The sequence below is a fragment of the Micrasema longulum genome, unplaced genomic scaffold (assembly GCF_059751315.1).
Source record: "Micrasema longulum isolate JH-2025_06_02 unplaced genomic scaffold, ASM5975131v1 h1tg001165l, whole genome shotgun sequence".
NCBI lineage: Eukaryota > Metazoa > Arthropoda > Insecta > Trichoptera > Brachycentridae > Micrasema > Micrasema longulum.
Genome location: NW_028278352.1, coordinates 286,275 through 295,251, shown reverse-complemented (window position 1 = coordinate 295,251; position 8,977 = coordinate 286,275).

Here is an 8,977-nt window from a genome sequence, read left to right as displayed (position 1 = left end):
TTTGTTTAAAAAGCAAATTTGATATTATTTGCTAAAAAATTGGATACATTTGCGAATATGGTATTTGCATAAAGAATTCTTCTCCATTTATTATCATAATCAGTTTTATTATAATTACTGTTGACAGGATAAAAAAATTGTTTTATTGAGTGTTTCTTTAGTTTTCTAGTTAAAAAGGTATTTATTGAATCAATTGTATATCTTTTATAATTAGAAGTTTTTGTTAATAAATTTAATTAATTTTCGAAGTTAAGTTTAGAAAGAGGAACATTTATTAAACGATGTAACATTGAATGGAATGCGCAATGTTTCAGGGAAGTGGAGTGGTTGGATGAGTCATCAATGACGAAATCCGTGTTAGTTGGTTTTTGGAAAAAATAAATTCTATTTGATTATTGATGTTCGTATATGTCAAATATAGAAAATTAAATTTATTGCTTTTTTGGACTGCTAAGGCGAATTTGATTTTGTCATCAAAAGTGTTTATAAAATTTAAAAATGAAGTTAATTGACGTTCTGTTCCGACGTGTTGGTTTTATATTTTTGTTGAAAAATTATGGTGAAGGTGTATAGTGGGTTTGGTATGTTGGTTTGCAAGTTGGTTTAATTGGTGTCCTGACGGAGAGACGGGAATGTCCTGAAATCGAAAGACATAGAAAAATTGGTAACTGGTTTTATACAAATTTTTAATAACATTTAGTATAATGTTTGGCCACGAAATTATGTTAAATACAGTTTATATAACAAATTACAACAGGGTTGATAAATACTTCGGAAGTATAGGCATCAACAAGGCTTACGACCTGTCATTGGCTGGTTTAATTGGCCACTTTACACACTGAGTAACATTCACAATTTTGCCTATGTTTGAACATCCATATTTCTTCGTTTCTTCCACTTGTTGTTTTTAGTGAAGTTAAAAATCTGAAACTTTTATTGTTGTGAAGAGCTTCATCTGACTGAATAATTTCAGTAAAAGGCAACGCTTGAAAATAATTTTCCAATTTTTAAACTTCTTCTTGGGCCAGTTGGTTTTAATTACAGTATTTGAGTTTGTCCAAATGTTTGTAGACAAAAGAATGGATTTCACCCCCTCGGGAGTCATTAAAAGTAACAAATTACGACAAGGTTATACATATAAGGGCAGGCATATTGCCTTAAGGCAATTTCTTCCTACTTACCCAAACCGTTCATTTTGAGAAAAAAATACAAGTAATATTTCATAGTTTCTAAAGCGTAAGGTTGATAATCTTACGCTCATGTAGCAAAAATTATCAAAATACATTACAATTGGTGTTATAATGCAGTGTCATATGCACTATTAGGTGCGGAAAGGGAATTATGATTATGATAATGATGTTAACCATGTCAGGTATTGAACCCAAGATTTCTTACATGATGGGCAAACAAGCTGAGTAATTGACCACAAGGCATACGTTGTTTACTTCTAATCCCAACAGAATGCTGGTACGATGGTTTCCTGTAATTTGAATTATTTAATTCCAAAAACACGTACGACGCTTGCTCAGAGGAATTTCTCTTTTGTGGCCCCAAGAGTGTTCAATGTCCTCGATGAACATATAAAGTTCTCCAAAACGAAAGCCATTTTCAAAAGGAGTGTACGAGTCTGGATTTTGTCTAAAAGGAGAGACTATTTCAGGAGACTACTGCGAGATATTGCATATATTTATATTCTACTAAGCATGTTGTCCAAATACCCATATATTAAATTTTATAATAAAAACATATAGATATGTTTTTATAATAAAATTTATTTTGATTTTTGCTATTATTTAATTATGTACGTGCTTCCACTTTCAATTATGTTGTCTCCTAACTCAACACAAGGCCCTTGGCTTCATAGAGTTTGGGATATGTTATTTTTGTATTTTTTTGTAATATATTTGTATTTGTATGAATAAACAATATAAATAAATAAAAATCTTATATTGTAGCGTTTTGAGGTTTAAATCCGGGCACTTTTTCAAACTTCTTAATAAAATATTTTTGAGAGAAACTGCTTGAAGAAAATATAAGGTATAAGGTATAAGGTGCCAGAATAGTAATTCGTATACCGTGTATAAAGTGGTTAATTAAACCTAAAAAAACAGGTCAAAAACCCTAAAAATGCCTAGAATTTCTTTTATTTTCACTTGTTATACGTTTATCTGTAAAAATTACTCTTGCAAATGCCTAAACCCTTATGTTTCCTCTTTAAAATGTTTTTCACATCTCAGTCGAGATACCCATTCATATTTTGCAAGAAAATACATTTGATTTTGTATCACGATTAGCGCCTTTGTTATAAGCTATTTAAATTACAAAATAACATCAACCAACCCTTTTTAAACAACACGTTTTTAATACAGACAGCTTAAGTCTTTCTCCTCCTTGCGAGGGGATCAATTAACGCCAAAGCTTTCCGAAAATTCAGCTAGTTTTTCACAAGGCGTACGATAAATCACTGAAAATCCACCGCGATCATATGTAAGCTGCTGAAACACAAGACTCGATGGCTGAAAATACGGACTAGAATTTCAGGATCCAATAGCGTGATTTGGGATTTAAAGTCCGGTGTTCATTTTATGAAATTTTACGAGAAAAAATGGTTTCTTTTTTATTTATTTCTTATGACTATAAGCATTTAATGATTTTTATTTTAAATGCGATTTATGAGATGATTTTTTTTTAAATCATTAAATACGGAACAAAAATGTTTTTATATGTGCCTGTAGTTTATTGGATTTCTTTATACTGTGTTTTTTAATTTTCATCAAAATTTTTATAAAATAAAACCAAAAATTCTGTTATCAATCAACATTATGTCAAGAAAAAACAGTGAAATATATATGTAACTGTGGAGATAGGCAATTTCGCAATACTCAATTAGAGGTTGCCATGTTTGCAACAAACCAAAAAATTTGAAATTTATTTAATAACCCTTACTGATTATTATATTTATTTCACAAAAATAATGTATGATTTTTTATTTATGCTCTGTTATCGTTGAATATATTTTTTACAAATTTTGAAAAGTCTTTTGTTTAGTTTTGTCTGGTAATTTTTTGTATGATTTAAGTCCATGATTTATTAGTCTCCATTGTCCTTGTCTTAATTTGAAATGTTTTATGTGGTATCGTTCTGACATTATTGTATACTGTCCATGTTTATTTTTTAAAAAATCAAGCTTTAGTTCTTTGTCAACAATAATATCAGGGGCAAACTAATTTTTTTTTTCTAAAGATTTTTAGTTTTTTTTAAGGAGTTCTTTAGTTGGTGTTAGATACTACCACTACTAACTTCAATATTTTGTTTTGCTGTCGTTGTAGTCTGTTTATGTCATAAAAAGTCAGATTTTCACAAGTAAAGCCACATTGTACACAGATAGTGTTATAGTTATTGTGAACAACAAATTAAATGATAGTTTTTTAAAAAGGCCTACTATAAGTAAAAAAATATCTTTCAGAGAAAAACTGTTATTTGTTTGTTGACCGTTACTATCAATTCAAATGATTTTTTTATTTGACATGACAATGTAAGTTAAGACTTAAGTCATTCAATCAGATCACCTTAAGATACGTTGATAATTTGCCAATCCAAACATTCTCATTAAAACAAGGATTTTACAGGGTAATTTGAGGAAATAATTTCACATTTTAAAACCGTATTGTTTCGGATTGAGTTACAGTTAGTGAACAAATTTTCTTGCTGCTTACGCAAATTTTAATTGTGATTACAATGGCATTATAACTTTGAAATTCATAAATTTAGATTTAGGATTCTTCAAAACATTACTCTTTTATAATGTAGCTTAAAGGATAAGCCGAGGTAGTCATAAAGAACAAAATGTTTAAGGCTGTAGTTTGGTAAAACGCACGCAGAATGAGGAAATCATACGATTTTGCCGTTTTAAAACGAAGGTTTTTTTTAATCACGCAATAATAAAATACACAAATTATATAAAAACAACAACTTTTAAAGATATTTCTGGTGATAAATATACTCAACTTCGGTATCTAGGATCTCAATAAAGACTAATACCCGTATGCAGAGATAAACCTTAAGATGAGGTTAGTACATTCTATTACCTTCACCTTTGGGTTATTCTCTGCACATGAGATTAGAATGTACTTTCCTCAGTTTAAGTTTTGTCTCTGCATACGAGTAAAAGTATCGAACTAAAATTTTTAAAATTATTTAAAGACAATAAATTAAACATGAAAGTGGCCAATGCAAAATTGTATTTTTTTGTTTTTGAAAAAAATACACGGATTTTAAATCACATACATTTTTGTGACATTTTCCTTTATTTCTTTGTAAAATTATGCCTTCGGTAAAACTTATTAAAAATATATATTTATTGAAATATTTTAGCTAAACTCATTTCTTATAAAATTGTATTCTTTTTCTTTCTTTTAATTCTAACTAACTAACTAACTAACCATCACGCCATTTCCCCAGAGGGGTAGGCAGAGAGGATAGAACGCCACACCACTCTGTCCTGGCACACTTCCTTTGCTTCCTTCACATTCATACATCTTCTCATGCACGCACGTCGATTATTCCGACTTTTCACATGACCACTTTCAAGAATTTGTTGTACTTGATCATGCCATGTCTTTCTCGGCCTTCCTCGACTTCTACAACCAGACACATTCGCATCATAAATCTTTTTAGCCGTTCTTTCATCATTCATTCGCTCCACATGACCGAACCATCGCAAAAGACCTTTCTTAATTTTGTCGATAATGCTTAACTCAGCCTTGCATTCTGCTCTAATTTCGACATTAGGGCACCTATCATACATTGTTTTTCCGCACATTCGCCTGAGGGATCGCATTTCAACAGCATTCAGTCTACTTTCGTCCCTTTTTTTCCAACTCCATGCTTCGCTTCCATACATTAGGGTTGGTACCAGAACTCCATTATGAACTGCTAATTTAGCCTCTTGCGATAGACACTTATTTGCTACGACAGACTTTAAGGCACCATTAACTCTGTTACCGGCACTAACCCTCCTTTCAATATCCTTGTCCATATTTCCATCTCTAGTAAACATACTACCCAGATATACAAATTCTTCGACCTGTTTCAAACTATCTCCATTTACTATAATCTTACATTCAGTCATAGTTACATTTCTTTCAAAGACCATGACGTTCGACTTTTGCACTTTTAATTCTGGTTGTTTCATTCATTGTTTAACAATATCTTATTAACTATTTTATTATCTTTATACCTGCCTTTATCGGTACCGGTATGGGCAGGTGTAAAGCTTATAAAAACGTTAATAAAATATTGTTAGAAATCGAATATTACAACCAGAATTATCTTCTTTTAAGAAAAAAAAAATACAATTTTACACAAAAAAGTTTTAACTAAAATATTTAAATAAATATATTTTTAAAGTTTTACCGAAGGCATAATTTTACATAGAAATAAAATAAAATGTCACAAAAACGTATGTGATTTAAAATGCTTGTATTTCTTTTCAAACACAATAAAATAAAATTTTGGATCGGCCACTTTCATGTTCAATTTGTTATCTTTAAATAACTGCAGCAAATTTTAGTTTGAAACTTTGTATTTATTGAGATCTTAGATACCTAGGTTTAGACTGAATTTGAAATGGCGTAATCTGCCGGTCTAAAAGTAATTATATTTAAGTTACATAAAACTTTTAAGTATATTTTTTAACAGAAATACCTTTAAAATGTATGATTTTCATCTATTTTTTTTTTATTATTGCGCGATTAAAAAAAATCATTTCAAAATGGCAAAATCGTATTATTTCCTCATTTTGCGTTCGTTTTATCAGACTACAGCCTTAGAAACAAGATTTTGTGATAGTGCGATTTTCGAAACATTTTTCGAACCATATGAGATCATTTTAATCTATAAGGAACTTTCAATGTAATTGAATGATTATTTTGATGATAAAGGTACATATAAAAATAGCGTATCCGGACTACTGATGTTTTTTGCATAAAAAAAAGTGGACTTCAGATTTTTATTTCAACTTAAAAAAGCATATTTTTATGATGAAATTGGACATCATTATTTTATTAACGTATAATATAGCATATTTCAATAATTTTGGCAATCAAACATCAAAACGCTAAAAATTTGACTCCCGTGCATTATCCTCTAAGGTAAAGGTAGAATGCTCTTAAAAAGTTTCAATTTATATTTTACTTTTTATCTGACAATATTTTGGATGTTGACGGGTTCGCAAGCAATTCTCGCTAATAATATGTTTAAAAAAATGATGAGTAATCAATTGATTTTATTTTAAAATCAAAACTTATATTGAAAATAACGATGCGTCTACCCAGTTCAGTTGAATTTTCAGATTGAATAAATAAAAATACATCATTTCTCTTCTAATATATTATGACCAGGCGCTAATTATTAACAGGCCTCTGTTAAATGGTGACAGTTCTCATAAGGGCTGGGTAAACACAAAGGATGTTTATGTGATAATTACACAAAACAGGCTCAACCCTTTTTGGCTAAGGGTTGACCTAGTGTCTAGTGCAACGGTTGCGGTCGGTCGGCTGGGTAGGAAGTGAGAAGTGTCCATATTATTAAAAGTCCTTGATATTTGGTTTGAATCCTTTGGGAACACTTGACATGTACAACGTACAATTGAACGTAGTTATGTAAAAAGCAGCCAGTCCACAATGTTTAATAAATAAGGTTTTGGTGTTATCGAATTTCAGAAGGCCAACTCTATATTTTGCTGTAAACAGCCAGGCCGCTTTCATACAAAAAAACTATAATAATCACCTTCTGAAAATTTCATTATGTCAAAATGTCATAAAAATTAGTGTTACCTCATACGTTCAGAGTTTGTATGAAATTTCATCCAATATTAGATCTGGCTGTCATTAAGATCATTAAATTGGTTTATATACACGATCAAATCCGATTTTTTATTATTAAAAAAACGATTGCATGCATTATTTATCGTTTACCAAAGTAAAAAAAATTGTTGAACATGTGCCGCATAATAGATTTTGTTTCCACCAACCACCAGTGTTCAACTCTAAATTGGGGGCCTATCCTTGTGTTGAAGCTGATCGCAATCGACCAGTCGGACCACCGCAATTCCATCAAGAACGAACCAGGTTAGTGGCTTTCATTCCTTATCCATCTCATTCGTTGGGAATGTGACTGATTGACACTGCATACCGCATATCGAGGATATTCACTTATTTCATTAAAACACAGTCCACTTCGCTAAATAATATCGTAAAATTCCTAGGGCTTCGCCCCTCGAAATCTCTCGCCCCCCACCCGCGCGAGAATTAGTTTTTTTACCACATATAGACCTCGTTTCCTCTACATTCATACTTCTTCTCATGCATGCACGCCGATTATTCCTACTTTTGACCTGTCCATCTTCAAGTATTTGATGAATTTGATCACACCATGTCTTTCTCAATATTTCTTGTTTTCTGCGTCCATCGACATTCGCATCGTTGATGCTTTACATGTCCAAACCAACGCAGCACCCCTTTCTTGATTCTGTTGATAATGCATGTCTTAACCTTTCACAGTTCACGTATCTCGACATTTGTGCACCTATCATACATTGCTTTACCGCATATTCACCTGGGGGATCACAACCCCAACAAATGAAATGAATCAGGAATAAAAGCCGCTAACCTGGTTCGTTCTTGATGGAATTGCATGGGTCCGACGGTCTCTTGCGAGTGGCACCAGCACTAGGGCAAACACCAATCTGATGCTCGACACTGGTGGTTGGTGAAAACCATGAGATTTATGCGGCACACGTTCAACAAAGTAAAATATACGACACTAGGTCTAGTTGTGGCGGGTTATTAAAGGATACTGAGGTGGAGTGTGAGCAGTTGTTGTGGGTAAAAAGGATTTTGAAGTGTGACAATATTTTAACAATGCATACTCCCATAATTTTCTCCAATACGAGTATATCCTTTTTTAACGTACATATTTTATCAGAAAAAACTGTATATTTATGTTATATCTAATTTTTCCTGTTTTTTTTTAAAATAAGCCTTTGTTTTCGACAAAAGCTTCGTTCATTATAGAAAAAATAAAAAAGAATAATAATATTAACTTTCTTCTTCGTCTTGCGGTGGCTTATTAGGTCTCCCTGACGTTGGCGATCACTACAGCGAAAGCATTTTGGTCCTTCACTATTCCGAGGCAAGGACAACTGCTTGTTAGACGTACTCGCCATATTGATTCCTGGGAAAAGATGACCAGAGTGTTTTCCAGTTGCCTCTCTGGTGGAATTTTCTATTAGGGTTCCCTTTCCTTAGCTGGTTAGTTCTGGTTTGGAGGTGCCAGAAACTTGCTTTTCATTATCTCGTTGTCTGTTGTAATCACACCGTTATGAGTGTCATTCCATTGCCCCAGTACATGACGTGAACGTTAACGAGTTGGACTAGTCAGTAGTGTTGCCGGTGGAATGCAACTGGGCATTTGCAGCATTTAATATAATCACACGCTCCAGCAAGATGTGACTCACTGCGATCCTACTGACCGTTCGAATCCCTTAATAATTTTTTTTTTAAACTACAATAATAAATAATAAGAAAAAAATAATTAAAAACCAAATATATAATATTTCCTCGAGCCTACTCCTGTCTAGTTTTGAGCATATTCATCTCAAATTACGCATCCCTTAAAGTCAAAAAGACTTGATTGATTAGTTCCATATCTGTTGCAAGTATGCAATTTCATTCTATAAGTTATTACTGATAGAATAAAATAGGATAGAATTCATTAGTTTAGTGAACCTTGATTTTTATTATTTTATTTATTTATTTATATACGGCATTTCTGCCATTAACATATGTGTGGTATAAAGAGTGCTTAAAACTAAAAATTTTTTTTAAAAATCGAGTATGAAATATTAATATACACGTACTGTACACATTATTAATTACTTGAGATACATATATATTTTATATAAATTATACAATAA